Source organism: Cricetulus griseus (assembly GCF_003668045.3).
Source record: "Cricetulus griseus strain 17A/GY chromosome 1 unlocalized genomic scaffold, alternate assembly CriGri-PICRH-1.0 chr1_0, whole genome shotgun sequence".
NCBI lineage: Eukaryota > Metazoa > Chordata > Mammalia > Rodentia > Cricetidae > Cricetulus > Cricetulus griseus.
The window spans coordinates 32,700,378-32,719,009 of NW_023276806.1; the positions used below are offsets into that span (position 1 = coordinate 32,700,378).

At 38.5% G+C, this 18,632-nt stretch overlaps 1 pseudogene; it reads left to right on the plus strand.

Annotated features, from left to right (window-relative positions):
• The first annotated feature begins 2,795 nt into the window (after positions 1 to 2,795).
• LOC100772117 lies at positions 2,796 to 3,354 on the plus strand (annotated as a pseudogene).
• The last annotated feature ends 15,278 nt before the right edge of the window (positions 3,355 to 18,632 follow it).

Consider the following 18,632-nt stretch of genomic DNA (forward strand, 5'->3'; position numbering starts at 1 on the left):
ATTAATCTACTTTCAGATGTATAGATGGCAAAGATTCTCTCAGATTATCTGGACTTCTTCACTCAGTTGATTATTTTTTTAGCTGTGAAACAACTTAAGTTTTATGAACTCCCACTGGTTAATTATTGACCTTAATTCTTGGGCAAATGGAGTCCTAGTCCAAAAGTCCTTTCCTATACCTATATCTTGTAAGGTATCTTGCATGTTTTCCTCTAGCAGCAGTTTCAGGCTTCACATTTAGGTATTTGATCCATTTAGAGTTAGTTCATTCTTTTACATGTGAACATCCAGTTTTTCCATTCTTATTTGTTGATGATGCCATCTTATCTCCAGAAAATGCCTTCAAAATTTGTTATATTCTTTGCTCATTTGTTCTAGTCCCTCTACTTTATCTTTGAGTCCTAATATTCTTCTACTTGATACAATCTACTTGTAAGTCCTCTTCTTTAGTTTTCTAGCTAGGCTAGTGAGTTTTTCAATTCAATCTCTTTCTTTCAGTTTGAATTTTTCAATATTTCTCTTTATTAAATTTAGTTCTCAAATATGTATTGTCTTTGCCATTCCATTCAGCCTTAAACATCTCTCTGGAATTTATTCTCTTTGAATTCATCCTAATTAAGCTTATTCAGTTGTCTTTTGTGCCTTCTAAAATTCTTGAATTTTTGATGAAGTTTATTAATCTTTTTAAGTTATTATTTCTTGCGGTTCATGTAAGTAATTCTCAATGAAGAACATTTCTATAGGACTGTTGGATTTGGAGGACATATTGTCTTATCTTTCACTTTGTTCTTATGATGAAATTTTGTTATGAGGACTTAGTATATGGGTTGTGTGTCTAATGTGGACATAGCAGAGTTGGCTGACAAACAGGATATGCCACTTGGTTTGAATCTGAAGATTAAGAAAGGTTCAAATTGGGCTTACAAGCCTGGTTTGGGCTGTGCTTGTAGGGCCAGGCATAGCTACGATAATTGGGGAGGATGCAGTTAGGGTTGGGTCAGGTGGACTCACCAGCTAGACCAGAACACAAGATGTGTGGACCTGAAAGATGGACATGACACAAGCAGCTGAGGGCAATCAGATTTAGGTAGATCAGTGTTGGAGAGCAGCATTAGGTCATCTGTTTGTCTACACCATGTAGTTAGGCTAGAGAGTCTGGGAAATATTCTTTTGTTTTGTTTTGCTTTGCTTTTTATTGACCACTTATTGTACAATCAACTAAGGGCTCATTTCTGTAAAAGATAGATTATCCCTCTCTCGGTAGTTTTACTTGTAAATTCCAGAGATTGAATACAGGGTTTCAGGATTGTATAGCAGGTGCTTTTGTCTGGTAAGAGCAGGTAGAATTTTCCTGTGCTGGCAACTGCTTTCCAATAACCACCTAGAAAGTTAATATCAATTGTAAATACTCGGCCAATAGCTCATGCTTGTTACTAGCTAACTCTTACATTTTTGTTAATACATATTACTTTTTTCTTTTCTTCTTCTTCTTCTTCTTCTTCTTCTTCTTCTTCTTCTTCTTCTTCTTCTTCTTCTTCTTCTTCTTCTTCTTCTTCTTCTTCTTCTTCTTCTTCTTCTTTTTGGTTTTTCGAGACAGGGTTTCTCTGTGTAGCTTTGGAGCCTATCCTGGCACTCACTCTGGAGACCAGGCTGGCCTCGAACTCACAGAGATCCGCCTGCCTCTGCCTCACGAGTGCTGGGATTAAAGGCATGCGCCACCAACGCCCAGCCTACATATTTCTTATTTATGCTTTGTAATGTGCCTTGGTGACTTTTTTCAGTACAGTATGACCATTTTGCTTCTCTCTGCATCTGCATCTTCATCTGCTCCTGACTCCACCCCTCTATTTTCCCAACATTCTCAGTTTGGCTCTCCCACCTTAGTTTATCCTATCCAGCTATTGGCCAGTCAGCTTCTTTATTAACCAATGAGAGTAATGCATATTCATAGTGTACAGAAAGATTATTCCACAGCAGCTGAGTCATCTCTCCAGCCCAGAAAATGGATTTTATATGAAAATGTTACAATTGTTTCCCACTGGTAATTTTACTTATTTTATTACCTGTTTTTTTTTCAATTTTATTCAAAAGCCACAAAACAAGGATGTTTAGTTTGTCAAACTAATGCCTTTGAAAAGACAAACTAACCAATAATAGCTTGGTGAAAGTTGTATCTAACCAGTGAGGTAGCAAATTCAGCTGCCCAGTGGCACTTGGTGGATTCCCCACGGAAAGTGCTGGGTTTTTTATGAATTAACTGATAGAAAAATACCAGTAAGTTACAGAAAGGAGTGAGATGGCATGGACACGAGCCCTAATCATCATCTTCTTCCTATAGTGGTGAATGAGGGCCAGAAGCAAGGTCTAGGGGTGTTTGGTGTAATTGTTCTTAACTCACATAGAAAAGAGACTTGGGAAGGCACCTCCCTCTGCCTCCGTTTTCTCTCAGATGAAAGATGTGTACCATTACATCTGTCCTATTTTTTCAACTTTATATGAGTGTGTCTGTGGTGGTGGGGTGGTACATGTGCAAGTGCAAAGTTGTTGTGGGTATTGTGGGGGCCAAAAGAGGACGCCGGGTCTCCTGGAGGTAGAATTAAAGGCAGATTTGAGCTCCCAGATAGGGGTTTGGGGACATAACCTCTGGACTTCTATAAAGACAGCAAGAAACTAACGACTTAATTTTAGTCTTATCAGTAACTGGCTGTATTTGGCACATACCTGACACTCACACGTTATGCTTCTAAATAGAAAATAAATGGATGGCCTTTCCTTTTGCTTTTGCGTCCACAGCCATGAGTATGCTCGGGCTACAGAAGCGGCTTGCCTCTAGCTTCCTCCGTTGTGGTAAAAAGAAGGTATGGTTGGACCCCAATGAGACCAATGATATGGCCAATGCCAATTCCCATCAGTAGATACAGAAGCTGATCAAAGATGGGCTGATCATCCGGAAGCCCTTAACTGTCCATTCCCGGGCGGATGCGGGAAAAACACTTTGGCTCGATGGAAGGGTACTGCCAGTGCAAGAATGCCCGAGAAGGTGACTTGGCTGCAAAGGATGCGGATCCTGGTCGACTTCTCAGGAGTTACCGTGAATCCAAAAAGATTGACCGCCGTATGTACCACAGCTTGTACCTGAATGTCAAAGGGAATGTCTTCAAAAATAAGCAAATTCTCACGGAGCACATCCACAAGCTGAAGGCAGACAAGGCCGGCAAGAAGGTCCTGGCTGACCAGGATGAGGATCACAGGTCTAAGACCAAGGAAGCACGAAAGCGCCCTGAGGAGAGCCTACAGGCCCAGAAGGAGGAGATCATCAATACTCTGTCCAAGGAGGAAGAGACCAAGAAATAAAGCTTTCCTCATGTCTTCACATAGTAGGCTGCCTGTGGCCTCAGGTAGATCATTCATTAAAATAAAACAAGCCTTAAAAAAAGAAAAGAAATGGATGTTTCTATGTAATGAATCTATGTGAACAGTCAAAAGGCATGATGTCAGAATCTGTGCTTTCTATAAACTAGCCAATCTACAACTCTATAAAAAAATCTATAAAATAATGTCCATGACCTTAATGAACTGGTGATCTCATAGTGCCCTCCTCTAAGTTCTCAGTCACTAATTGAGCTCCCTGATATCTTTGGATTTCCTATGGGGCTCCACTTAGCATCCCTAACACACTATGAAGAAACATGAACAATAAATTTCCCCTACCTCATGGTTTCACTTCGTTGTGACTTACCTTTGTCACATTTTCCTCTGTCAAGATCGTCCTGGAAAATGAATGGCTGTCCTGTTTTATGGCCACTTTCAAAGCCAAATTTAAAAAAAGAAAACACAATAAAAGTTAAAGTGATTGCTGTAGTAAATACACTTAGTTAGGGTAAATTCCTTAAGTGAGAGGTCAGTGGATAAAGGCACTGAGGACCTGGGTTCAATTCCTGGGACCCACAGGCAGAAGGGAAAATAGATTCCTTCAAATTGTCCTCTGATCTCTACATATGCACCATGTATGGCATGCATAAATATACACATATATAAATAAACAAAAAACTAATGTTGTAAAATTATCTTAATTTAAGAATTACAACAACTATTTTATTACTGCAGCCTGAATGTAAGAAGACTGATTATAAGTGGATAAACAATCATGAAAATGTAAGGTCAGTAAGAAAAAATATAATTCATAGTTATCTATTTAATTTTTGTCAATATTACAAAAGAAAATTGTTGATAATAATGTATAAACATATAGTATTTTAATTTGTTATTAAAAATAACTGAGTCCAGCAATGCCTATGCTAAGAACTTGACCTAAAATTTATGCTAAATACGTTGTACTTTATATAAAAGCATGTTCAATATAGAACTAAGTACAGCAGAGAAAAATTAGGCAACTTATACTTACCACAACTGAGAACTTACTAAGTGTTGTTATTGCAACCATTTGAACTTTTTTGTAGCCAATTTGAAAGATATGCATGAATTGGTTATATAAAAAACCTGCCATGTTTAGGTTTGTTCTTATTTGTTCATTTTGGTAGTATTTTGGGCAGCTTATTATACCTTACCAGTTTTAGTTAGAAAAATACAGAAAATGTAAAACACAGACAGCGGCATAACCATAATCAAAATAAAATATGAAAGGTAAAAATCAATTACTTCTCTACTGCCATACATGCCACCTGCCTCCAAGTGTTAGCCACTAACAGTTTGAGGACTTGTTAGAAATCACTGAAGTACAATATTGTAGATATTCTAATACATGTCTATTGACGGGTTTTTATGTGCTTGTGTAGGCATATGAAAATGAGATCAAGCTTTTGGAATGACTGGGATGTGATTGCTTCCACAATTTCTTCAACATAGGTTACAATGGTTCTATTAGATATGCATAGTACACAAAGAAGCAATGCCAATGCAGACCTAGATTAAGGCTGATAAAATAATTACAATAGTATCAAATAATTGGACATGTTTATAAATGTTGCTAAGAAATCAAAAGAAAAATAAGACCATAATTAATAAGACATTAATTTGTTCTTTGACAATTTCATACACATGTATAGTCATAATTGGTGATAAAGCATTAGTCTTCATCTCTAGAGCAAATTTATGTTACTCAAAGTAATGCTCACATTGAAATTGTATAAAGCATCCCCCCATTATCAGAAGTCAGGCTCTGATGAAACTTATTGATGTGAATGTTAAGAGAGGCACAAGAACACTGAGTCATACAATACTGCCAAGGTAACATCCTTTAAATAATATGCTGAGCTTGCATGACACCATGTTGTCTTTTCAAATGTGTGAATTTGAATAATTATAACTAAGAAGAAATGTTCCAAGAGAAGTAAAGTCAGGCTGTGGGAGTTAATAGCAGACAGATAAACCATAATAACAATAAGGGCTAGTTTATCACTCATGATGTCAGACAGCATACATAAAAGTGGGAAAATAGTGTTGACATGACAAACCAACAAACGCCATCAATCCAATTCTTAGGAAGTTCCTTATGTATCCTAGTTTGTAAAAGGCTGCTCATCACATTTCACATGATTTACCCAATTTCCGTACTATATTTCTAACAGTAGCAACTGAAAATGTTAAGATTCATGTTTGCTCTCAGTGAATATATGAAAGGGTAACTTTTAGAAACTCTTCTCCCCACACCAGGGCTGCCTGGTTCAATATTTTGAATATTCTCAATGCCTGTCTCTGATGGAAACACTAAAAATTTAGTGGGATTAGTGTTAGAATTACCAGTCCCACCCTTAGGGCTTTCTATAGGGCACTTAAATGGAATAGCTAATATGTCAGGAGAAAGAAGATGTTGGGCATTGTTTAATGAGCTCACTGGTTACAGTGTCCTCAAAGGGAAACGTTTATGCTTTCATGTCCTTTCACAAATGAGGGGAATAAAATGTACAATTCAAAGGTCATTTTCATAGTTTATTGTCAGAAGTTGTTGCCAAGTGGTACATGATTCAAATAACTCAAATGCATGCTCATAAGAGAGAATTTCTAGGTCACAACCTCAGTGTGAAATGAGATACTGTGTTGCTTTTTAATCTAGGCCTCTTTCTCTATACTGTTTCTGAACATCTGTGAGAATAACTCTCCATCTGATCACATGACCTGGACAATCTCAAACTTAAGTGATGGAGATATTTGGACCAAAAAGTATAACAGTCCGTTATAATGTTTAGCTTGAGGATTGCTTCTTTAGGAAAATATACCTACTTTGGAGAGCATTTATTTAATTCTTTAATACCAACATACTGCTTAATGGATAAGAATTTTATCCAGAGCTGAAGAGATGACCACGTTTCTATTCCCAGCACCCATATGATATCTCATAACTCTCTGTAACTCCAGTTCCAAAAGATCTGATGCCCTTTTCTGACCTCTGCTGGCACCAGACATGGAGGTGAGGCTTAGACATGTGGACAAAACATTTGTACAAATAAAAATAAAATGTTTTCTTTTAAAGAACTTTATCCAGTCTTCCTTAAGCATACCATGTGTGGTGGTTTGAATAAATGGTCCCCAAAGGCTTACATATTTGAAAGCTTAGTCACTGGGGAATGGATCTCTTCAATAGGTTTACACAGATTAGGGTGTGTGGCCTTGTTGGAGGAAGAATATTACTTGGGGTGGGATTTGTGGTTCAAAGACCCATGCCAGGGACCCACCTTTCTCTCTGTCTACATATCAGGAGTTAGATCTCAACTACTTCTCCAGCATCATGCTTGCTATGCCTGCCACCAATCTCCCACCATGATGATAAGTGATTAAGTCTCTGATACTGTAAGTAAGTTCTGAATTAAATTCTGTCTTTTATAAGAATTGATTTGGTCATGGTGTCTCTTCACAACAATATAATCATGACTAAGACAAAACATGAGGCTTCCTAATCACTTGAATCTCAGGCAATTCTAGTAATACATAAATGGAAAGAAAACACTGACATAAGTTCATGTGAGTCTTCACCTACATAATATATTATGTGCCATTATATAAGCTGCATGTTATTTTTTTCTTATGTGGCCATCCAGGAATAGTAGGTAGACTAGGCTCCAAATCAACAAAGACTGACTGTCTCCTCCTGGATATCATGCTCATCTGCATTGTGAAAGTCAATGACCATGCCCCAATGCCCACTAGTGGAAGGATGAAGAATACAGATGTTCATTTGTGTCAGAAGGACTAGTCTAGAGCTGGCCTGCTTTCATTTTATCATGAGGATTCAGTCATGAGTTTACTATGGCCTTCAGAGAAGTGAGAAAGAATACCCTGTGGCCAATTCACCCACCTTGGTTTTAACTTTTTAGTTCTGTGGAGGAAGGCCAGAACTCATTTCCAAGGACAGTCTTAGATACACCTCTTATAAACTCCTACATGTCAACTTTATTTTCACACAGCTGAACGTAGGAAATCAACTCACCATGAATATATATTTGAGATAGAAAAAACAGAAATGGATTCACCAATAAATTATTGCTGAATTTCTAACCAAATTTCTTAGATGTGATAACACTTATGAATAAGCTCCAAGAAAAGTTTGATGGTTATTGTTCATTTTCATCTTACAGGATCTCAAATCACTTAGGAAGCCAACATCTATGAGTGTCTGTGAGGGACTTTCTAGACTGAGTTAGTTGCAGTACAGACTACCAGAAATGCAGCTAATACCATTCCATAGAATGTGGTCCCAGACTGTACAACAACAAAAAGCTGAGTATCACCATTCATCTCGCCTTGCTCCCTGACTGTAGACTCAATGTGATGAGTGGTTTCCTCATGCTTCTGCCTTCATGACTTCCCCTGCAACATCAAATTGTGAGCCAAAACAAATCCATCCTTAAGTTGTTTTGGTCTGAAGTTTTTGGCATAGCAATGAGAAATGTTAACTAATATAGGAAACTGAAACTGAGAAGTGGGGCTACTGTTGTGATAAAGCTGACCATGTGATTCTTAGGTTTTTTGAAATGGTTTGCGGCAATAATATAGAAGATTTCAGAATTTGGGGCTGAAAGATACATAAAAATGTTTTAAGTAAAGCTAAATGGGCCATTCTGAAGGGAGTTGTGGAGACCAGAATGCTGAGAGAAATACAGATAAGGTCCATATCATGACGTTTCAAAGGCAAATAAGAACTCTACTAGGAACTGAGTTGGAAGCCATTCGAGTTACAAGATGGCAGAGAATCTGTTTTCCCTTCACTGTGCAGAGAACTTGACTGAGGCTGACTTTAAGAGCAGTTGGCTAATTTGGTGGAAATTTCAAGACAGGCTGTGCTGTATTTGACTATTGCTTTCAGGCTTTATCAAGGACTATAGAAAGAAAAAAAGCAGAACAAATTGATATACAAAAAAAAACCAAAGAGGAAAGAATTTTAGTAGCGAAGACAAATCAGGTTACGAGAAAGTAGTGCTTATTGTCAAAGAAGTTAGCACTGTTAAATATGTGGTAGGACAAGGTTTTTCATGAAGGCCTGGAGTGACCACTGGATTAAGCTGTGAAGCTGAAACTAAGTTTTAATGGAGGCCCCACCCAGGGTGTTGGAAATGGCAGAGAGCCATGGGATATATCTCACATTGAAAGCTGGAGATGTAGACTGGAATTGGCTGTGTATCCCTGTGCTTGGCAGAGCTGGAGGGGTGGACCTAACTAATTTAAGATCTTTATGGCCCACATGATTCCATCACGAGCCCCAGATGACTGATGAGGAGCTATAAGACTCGGCATTTCACCTGCTGAATTACAGCCTTGCATTGCTTCATTCTTTCTATTCTTTGCTGCCACTCCTCCCTTTAAAACTAGAAATGCTTACTCTGTTCCATTGACTGTCGAAGTTGTATAATCTTGCTTTGATTTTATATGACCTTACACTACAGAGATAACCCGAATTTCAGAAGAGAATATGTACTTAAACATATGCACTTAAACTTTTAAACATTGTAAGAACTGTCAGAGACTATTGAAACTTTAAAGTTGGACTGAGCAAATTCTGAGTTATGAGACCACCACTTATCTACAATGGCAGGGAGTTGGATGTGACTTACAAGTGATGTGTTTGATTGTGAGTTTCAGAAGTGGTAGACTTGGGGCAGTTAATATTGTTAATTTGATTGCATTGGGAATCAACTGAGAGACAGGTGCTTGGGTAGGTACTTGGGAGCATTTTCGAGGAAAATTCAATGGAAGAAAGATGGCCTGCCCTCAGAGAGGCAGCCCAGATACAGACCTTCTTATCTGTTTTCCCTTCTTCCTTGTGGGTACATCTATCTTCCCTGCTGCTGCTCACTTTCTTCACCAACATCTGAATGTAGCTTCTCTGAGTTCTAATGTGGACTGAAGATCAGCAACTCTACAGAAATCCTCCAGGCACTCAGCACCATATTTAGAATGATGAGGCATCCAGTCTTGTGAACTCAGTAGATTTTCCAAACTTCAAGAGGCCATTGTTGGGATACCCAATCCAGATCAATTATAGGCCATTCTGGTAAACCTTTGCTATAGTATATCATCCTATTGGTCTGTTACTCTTGAAAAACACTGTGCCAACAAAGGAGAACAATTATATTGTTTATCAAAAAATAATGCAAAATTCCTATTATGCTTTAAAAAATTAAGCATGCCCTACATGGGTAAAATATTTAACTACTCAAATAGCCAGCATTATTACAATCATGAGTGTGGATTCAGTCAGGTATGGTAACAACTTCAAGGCAAATACTTCAGAAGCACAAACCATTTAAATTTTTCTGTTTCCCTTCCAACCTAGTTTATTTTATATTATATCTTATTGTTATTGCATATGTGAAAAACATTAAATATATAACTGAAAAGTAAACTAGAGCAGATTCCCACCACCACAAAAAAGTGGAATGAGGAAAAAGATGAAATACTTAGGAAAGTATGCTGAGTGGAAAATTGTGAAGAAACATTCTTCTCTTGATTCAAATTTGCATGCATGTGGAGGGAGTGGCTGGGAGCTAAAAGGATGGCAAAGCTAGACAAACAGAAAGAGAGAATACAAGTTGTTTGAGTAGGGAGATGAGGAAGATCCCACCTGTGTGAAAAAGGATAGAGAAGTGAAGCCCAACTAGAGGTTTACGCTTTACTGACTGACATTATAGCACTGGAGAGCATTTACACACAATCACAGAAGAAAGTAATTATCATTTTCACCCAGCTACAAACTCTCCAACCTACAACAGAGAGCTGCCTACAAGATATGCTGCTGCAATAGTGACATAAATATTATGGGAATAATAAACAACTTTAAAAATTGGATTTAATGTGGTACATTTACACAATCCAGTACTACTCAGCAGAAAAAAAGCAATAGAATATTGAAATTCACAGACAAATGGATGGACCTAGAAGAAGAAACCAACCTGAGTGAGGTAACCCAGACACAAAAAAGATGAACATGGTATGTACTCACTCATATATGGAATTAGACATAGAATAAATGATTACAAGTCTACAATCCACGCCTCCAGAGAAGCTAGGAAATAAGGAGGACCCTAAGAGAGACATACATGGTCCACTGGAGAAGGGGAAAGGGACAAGATTCCTGAGCTAATTGGTAGCATGGGGGAGGGGAGAGGGAGTTAGGAGAAAGAGAAGGGGAGAAGAGGAGGGGAGAGGAGGACATGTGGGAGCAGAAAGGTTGAGTCAGGAAAAGAATATAGGAAAGCAAGAAAAGAGATACCATAATAGAGGGAGCCATTATAGGTTTGAAGAGAATTCTGGCACTAGGGAAATGTCCAGAGATCTACAAGGATGATCCCAACTAACAATCTAAGCAATAGTCAAAGAGACTACATTAAATGTCCTTCTCCTATAATGAGATTGATGACTACCTTATATGCCATCCTAGAGCCTTCATCCAGTAGTAGCTGATGGAAGCAGAAGCAGACACTCACAGCTAAACACTGAGCTGAACTCCTGGAATCCAGTTGCAGAGAGGGAAGAGTGATGAGCAAAGGGATCAAGAACAGGCTGGAGTGACCCACAGAAACAACTGACCTGAACAAGGGGTTGCTCATGGACCCCCAGACTGATAGCTGGGAAACTAGTATAGGACTGTTCCAGACCCCCTGAATGAGGATGTCAGTTTGGAGTTCTGGGCAATCTACGGGGCCTCTGGTAGTGGATCAGTATTTACCCCTAGTACAGGAATGGACTTTAGGAGCCCACTCCACATAGAGGGATACTCTCTCAGCCTAGACACACGTGGGCGGGCCTAGGCTCTGCCCCAAATTAAGTGACCGACTTTGGAGATCACCCCATGGAAGGTCTCACCTGTCCTGTAGAGCAGAAAGGGGATGGGATAGGGGGCTGGTGGGGGGCAGGGGAGGAGGGAGAGGGAACTGGGATTGACATGTAAAACAATCTTGTGTCTAATTTAAATAAAAAAGGAAAAATGGATTTAAGACCCAATCATAAGAAGGAACCTACACTGACATTGTTAATGAGTCTATGAGTCTGGGGCTAGATATGTGCTACTACTTATTCTGATGAATGAACACTGCAGTAAAATAACTCCTTGAGATATACTTCTGTAATCATAAATTAATGCATCACTTAACATCCGTCAGAGATGCTTCCTATTTCAACAGACAGAAACTAACACAAAGATCCACAACTGGATGAGGTACAGTCCTTGAAAAATCTTAGAGCACTTAGCCATAAATGGTATGTGTGTATCAAACCCCCACCTCAGGGCACTGGGATCTATGTGGAAGAGAAGTCCAAAAGATTGTAAGAGCTAGAGGTGGTGGATGACTTCAAGGAAACTGCATCTTTCAGACACAACAGAACTGATGCATATAAAAATCCTCAGGGACTGTGCCAACATGAACAAGACCTAAACAAACTCAAGCCAGACAGTGAAGTGGATGCAAAGTCCTACCTCTAACCAAGAAGGTATTTATAATAGCTGCTGCATGAGGAGCAGAGGAAGTTCTGGGAAAGTGTGTGCAGTTCACATGGGCACGCCCATGCCAAGATCCCCATCACCGAAGACTCAGAGGGAAATGATAAAGTCTTATCCTGGGGTAAGACTCAGAGGGAAAGGGCAAAGTCCTACTTTCTGGTCAACATGTCAGTGATGATAATGTGTGCAAAAAATGTCAACCATCTCTCTCTTCACCCAATGCTTATGTCCTGAATACTGTTTCCCCTATAGAGATTGCTCCTACTGGGATTAGCTAAATCTGCTTCCTTGGTCATCTGTATATAATAACCCTGCTTCTATGTTTAAATATTACCCTGCCCCCTTGTTCAGAAGTATGCAATAACCCGACTCTCTCTTCAATTCTATGTAACAAATATGCTGAGCTTCTAAGGTGTGGTGGTATTTCTCCATTCAAGAACTCAGACTATCCAACCAAAACTATCTGTTGGTGTTTGTTTCTCCCTCCTGCATTCCCTTACCACCCCTATTCAAGTGTTTCCCTGGAACCCTGCTGGATTGGACATGACTGAGGGCTTCCAATCAGTTTTCTCCAATGGAGTGACTCTGAGTATCTGAGCAACATCCCAGGGCAGGCCACATTCATGTTCAGGAGTAGTTAGAAAATAGAAGATGGACTGTACTTTTGTTTTTTTGTTTTATTTTGTTTGTTTGTTTTTTGCATGTGATTTTCTTTGTTATAGTGTGGTGATTTGTTTTTTTTTAATTGTATCTTTTGTTAGAGATAGAGAGAGAGAGGGAAGGGAGAGAAGAAAGAGAGGAGAGAACATGAAATGGATGGGTGGGGAGGAGGTGCGGTATCTTAGAGGACTTCGGGTAAAGGAAAGAATATGATAAAATATGTGTATGAAATAAGTCTCAGGAAAAATCACTGAAAAGAGAGCAGAAAGACCAAAGAATCAAAAGATCAGTGAGTTTTCTATGAGATTGTGTCTTTTAGTAGAGTCAGAAGCTACACCCATGAAATCTCACACATCGCAGCCTAAAAATAAGCGGAACATGGAAGACATCAATAGACATGCTGAAGTGGAGAGAGAAAATCCCATCCCGATTCAGTCCCACACAAAGAACTGCATGCAACCAAAGAATGCTTAGAGTGGCATGAATGTCTTCCAGAGCACAGTATTTGGCCATCCAACATCAAATATCACTGAACACAGCACACAAGTAACATCATACAGACTGAGCAAATTATATTTAGGAGTACATATGTATATGCCCATATGTGTGTAATGATTAATAAAAAAAGAGGTATTGAATTTGAAAAAGAGAAAAGAGGGTATATGGGAGGGTTTGAAGGAAGTAGAGGACATGGAGAAATGTGACTATATTATAACCTCAAAATAAGCATTTTTAAAAAGCAACCGACGAGGGGAAAAAAAACTAATCTAAAACAAGTCAGGTAGTGCAGAGAGTCTATTTCTGTCATGACCACTTGTCTCTCTTTTCCAAATTTTGTAAAATTTAATTTATTTCATTATCATTGTGATTATGTCTCTCTGTGTGTGTGTGTGTGTGTGTGTGTGTGTGTGTGTGTAGGTCAAAGGACAACTGAAAGGAACTGGATCTCTCCTTCCACTGTAGCATCTGGGGTTCAAAACTCAGGTCACTAGGTTTTACAGTAATTGCTTTTATCCACTGAACAATCTCACCTGTCCTTTTCTTTTCTGTTTGTAGTATACTAAAGAATTTTACCCTTTTTATTGCTTTAATTAATTAATTAATTAATGTGGTAAATGACAGCTTATGGAATTCAGCTCTCTATTCCCAACATGTAGTTCCCAGGGATTGGACTCAGGTCTTCAAACTTGGAAACAAGTATTTGAACAAACTAAGCCATCTTAATGGCTGAAATTTACTTTCCTTAAAAAATAGTCAATATTCTATTCTTTCAAAGTAAAATAGTTTAATACCATTCTTAAATATTTTTTATGTTAGATCCTCAAGGAAAGGGAGATACATTGGGACCTTAAATCTTTCTATTACACAGTGACTGGTGGACACATTTCACCATAAAAACCCTCTGCTGTGTTTGACTGTAAGCTATTAAGTCATGTGATCTTCCTTTCATTAAAGAGAGTTTTGCTGTGACTCTCCTCTCAAACAGGCAACAACCATTTGCACTTCAGCTGGGCTCTCTTACAAAAAGTTCATCCCAGTTGGTTTCCATTACTCTTCAAGTCACCTCCTGGAGGGTAGAGGAGAGGCATGAGACTCTCCCTTGAGTACCCAGCCACTCCATACTACCAGTAGTACCCAATTCTGCCTGAATTTCACTAGGCCTGGAGGATGGGGTAAAGTTTATACACCAGAGAAGATATGGGGAGGGAGCTTCCACCTATGTGGCTAGATGAAAGCCCTCATCCCTGTTGAGTAAAGGCTTTCCAGGTTTAGTCTATGACCTGGAATGCACCCATAGTAAGCAAGTCCTCACCTATGCCCTTATCTAATTGGTTCCCCTGAGTAATCTTTCAGCAGAACCATGCCTTAACTTGTCATTGTGACTTCAGGAGGAGGGTTAGACTGCGCTTCTATCTCCCCTTGGAAAGGAATTTTAGAATTGCATGTCTATTTTTCTAGCTATTTTAATACATTTTTCATAACACATAGAAACTTGTTGAATTACATAAAAGCCTAAGATATTTTAAAAGCTATTTTATTGATTCTTTGAGACTCTCATGCAATGTATTTTGATCATATTCATCTCTGTCCTCCAACTCCTTCCATATCCATTCTCTCCTCTTCCTCCCCCACTCACCTAACTTTTCTTTTCTTTGTATATACCCTCACTCCAATCCAGTCCAGTTGTGTTGCCCTCCTCCTCTTTATGTGGGGCCTGACCTGGAGTGTGTTCAATCTACCAGATGGTCAGATCATTAAACAACATTGACTCTTCCTGTTTCAGCAGCTATCAAACACTGATGGTTTCCTAGACAGCGCTAGTGGTTTATCTTAGTTTCACCCTTTAATGCTGGGGCTTTTGCTATCCTGAGCGTGGTCTTATCTATGTGTCACAATGGCTTTGAGTTTCTCTGTGTAACTGCCCTATCCTGTTGTGCCTAGAAAACACAGTTCCTTCAATGTTAACACACATGTTCTGCATCTTACAATTTTTCTGTTTCCTCTTCCACAAACATTCCTGAGTCTTGGGAGAAGGTGTTGGATATAGACATCCCATTTTTGGCTGAGTACTCTAAGATTTCTTCTGTTCATGTTGAAACAGTTGTAGGTCTCTGTTAATTGACATCTACTGCAAGAGAAGCTTCTCTGATGAGGTTTAGAAGACACACTAATGATTCCAAAGTGTTCTCTAAAACAAATGTCTTCAAATAGTATAAAGTACTTTAAAAACTTTTCATTATTCCAAATGTGTTCTGGCCTCTTTGGAGAGTCCACATTCCTGTGGACAATGGGGCCACATTGCTCCGGATTTGACATGACTTCTATGGGGCCATATTGCTCCTGAACTGACATGACTTGTGAAAATTCAGAGTCTTCATGGTTAGAAATCTGTAGTTTACAAGGATGTCCCTACAGGCAGATTTCAAGTTTAGTGGGGAAAAACTTAGAGTTCTGTTGTATTTCAAGTTACCCTAGGAACCTTAGAAAATATTCTAAGTAAAATTTCATGGGGGAGGGGGAGGAGAATTATTCAGACATTTTTCAGTCCTCCATTTCCTTTACACTTTTATCACATTGAACTCATACTGAATTACCAGATAGAGGCTACAGTGAGCTCTTATGATGAAAAATGATTCTCAAGACAAAGATGGCTCATTTTAAAGTTTGCATAATTTGTGGTTATGGGTTTTAAAGGCTTTAAAAGTCACAAATGAAGATTGATTGCTTACAAGCAGGATTTTATACAGGTGGGGCTAGCTGGATTTTCAAGTCCATAAGGAAACATTTGAGTAGGGATTCCATTCCTTATCCCTTAAGTCTAACCACATAGACTAGTATTTCATCTAGAACTGCATTGAGTTCCTCTTCTGGGAGAGCCACCTGACATTTTTAAGGTGTGTCTGCTATGGCATCACCATCACTCATTTTAAGCAAGCTCCAGGGAGAGTAAAACACCACTGGCTTCCAAGAGATCATTCCAAAGCTCTGGACAGAAAGAAGACCCTGTTGTTGGAGAGGTTTATGAGTAAGTCTATGGGTATACTGGATTGGAGTCACATTGAATACGATATTGAAAAGTCATAAAAGAAAGACTCATTTATGGCCTTTTAATTCAAGAAAGTACCTAGATCTAGTTAGGGACTAGAACAGGCAGAGAAGAATAAGTTATTTTTGAAGAGCTGTTTTCTTCTGGTATTTTGAAGAAGTTGTTTCACAGACCAGAAATAACTATAAACAGAAATAACTTTAAAAAAAGGGTTAGGGTTATAGCCTTGATCAAGGAAAAGGTATTCATCAATCAGGTCTTTTGGAAATGCACATATCATATCATTAAGAGGGGGCTATATAAAACAGAAGATGTGGTAATTACAAGGACAGTTTATTTTATAGTGGCCACTAACATGATGGCATTCTTGGAGGCAGAAACTCATAAATGAAATGAGTTATGTAGGCAGTTCTTAGAGAGGTAACAGGGTCAAAGTCTCAAGCAAACATCTGTGTGATCTGTTCTCCAAAGCTCGGAGAAGCTGCCCTGAGCATGTGGAATTCCATCTGTAGCCTGGAGACCCTGAGAAGCAGGCTGCCATGGGTTTTGTATGCTAGAGTCATAGTGCATACTGGGCAAAGGAGCTTCTGGTAGGAAGGGGACTGTAGGGCCTGGCCAGTTGTCCTTGCCTCAAATTGTTGCATTTTCAGGATATGCTATTCTTATTCTTGAGAATTACAATTGGTAAAAAGAGGAAAACAGGTCAGTCAAAAGATACTCAGGAAACTAATTTGAAGTTATGATTGCTAATATTAAAATTTGGAGCCTTTTTGGTCATTAACAGTTACTTACCGTTCTTTCTGAGGACCAGAATTTGATTCTGTACACCCACATCAGGTAGCTCAGAACTGCTGGTAACTCCAGCTCTTGGGAATCTGATGCTCAATTATGACCTCCATGGATGTAGACACACATGAGTACATGCATACACACAGACACATATGCATAAATAAAAGTAAATCTGACTTTTAAAATATTAAATTTGGGTGAGAGAGGAAGACGAGTCTGAAGCTAGCCCAGATTAGAGTGCTCAGATGGCTTCTGAAGCAAAATTCATTAACATCATAGGTCACAGGGCTGTTGCTACAGGGAGCAATGTCATGCATGAAAGTTGGATAAAAGATCTGGACTTTTGAAAGTGCCATGTTGACACCTGACAATTGGATGGGATAAAAGAACTTATATTATTACTTCTACTTTCATCTTCACATTTCTGTCAAAATTTCAATATGTTATAATGTAATGTCTACATAAGTAAAAATGAGTAACTTAAAATTCTGTGCTTATTAAGATTCATACTCTGGATCTTAGATTTAGAATTAGTATTCTTAAGAACCCTTTTGTTTAGGGACGTGGCTCAGTAGGAGAGCACTTGTCTAGCATGCACATGGGTCTGCTTTTGATTTTCAGTACTGCAAACACCAAACAAAACAGCCTTCCAACTCTAAAGCACAGTTTTTTATGAATATGGTTCATAAAAATACTCTTAATATGCAGGTATGATCATAGAATATTAATAACTAATTCTTTCATGCATTTATTTCCCAGAGAACAGTAGTGTATTTTAGCCATATGTCTTATTCAATATGGGACTAACATCTAAATATCATGCCATAGATTAAATATATTATACACTGTACTAAGACTATATGCTCAAAATCAAGACATATGTGGCTTCAAATATTGAATATTTTTTTCATACATTCCTTCCCTTAATTCATTCACTCTGTTTCAAGCTCAAAGCTATTAAGAGCTGATTCCATGAAAATTATTAAAGGTAAACTTTTCTAATGAAGTAATTTAGGGAAAAGAACAGAAGTACTGAAAAATTTTTAAAACAAAGTAGAAAGAACATAGATCGATGGACAATGTTATGATAAAGGTGAGAAAATGGCTTCTGAATGGGTGTTTAGCTGAGATTTGAAAATGAGGATGAATTTGCCAAAGCACTAACGTGAGAAAATTCTAGACAAAGAAACAGATTGACAAAAAGTAAAATGAGGTGGAGGTGCTGCGTATGATGGAGCCAATTGAGAATTATCTGATTATTCCCCTCACAGTCATTAAAGATTAGAAGATGCATTAGATCAGCTTTAGGAAGTTAGAAACTTACAATAGAATTTCTTTTTTTTCCTAATTTATACAGGATTACCATTAGGGTGAGTGGAGATTCTGGTGAAAGTTTCTTTCTTCTTTTAAATGAATGATGTAGCAAATTGGTATTTTAACTGTGCCTTATTTATGAAGTTTTTTTATAACATAATTGAAGATGATGATTAAAGTCTCTTTATTCAAGAAAACACCAGGGCAAAACATAGGCCAGAGCGAGGTTATAGGAACCCAGTGAGCGGGGCCAGAACAAAAGGGCTCGGGTCTCCATGAGCCATCTTTAAGAAGCCTCCCTTAAGTCACCTTGGCTTTCCTACACCACGCCCTTATGGGCGAGTACCGGGTCCACCTGGTACCTGTCCCAGG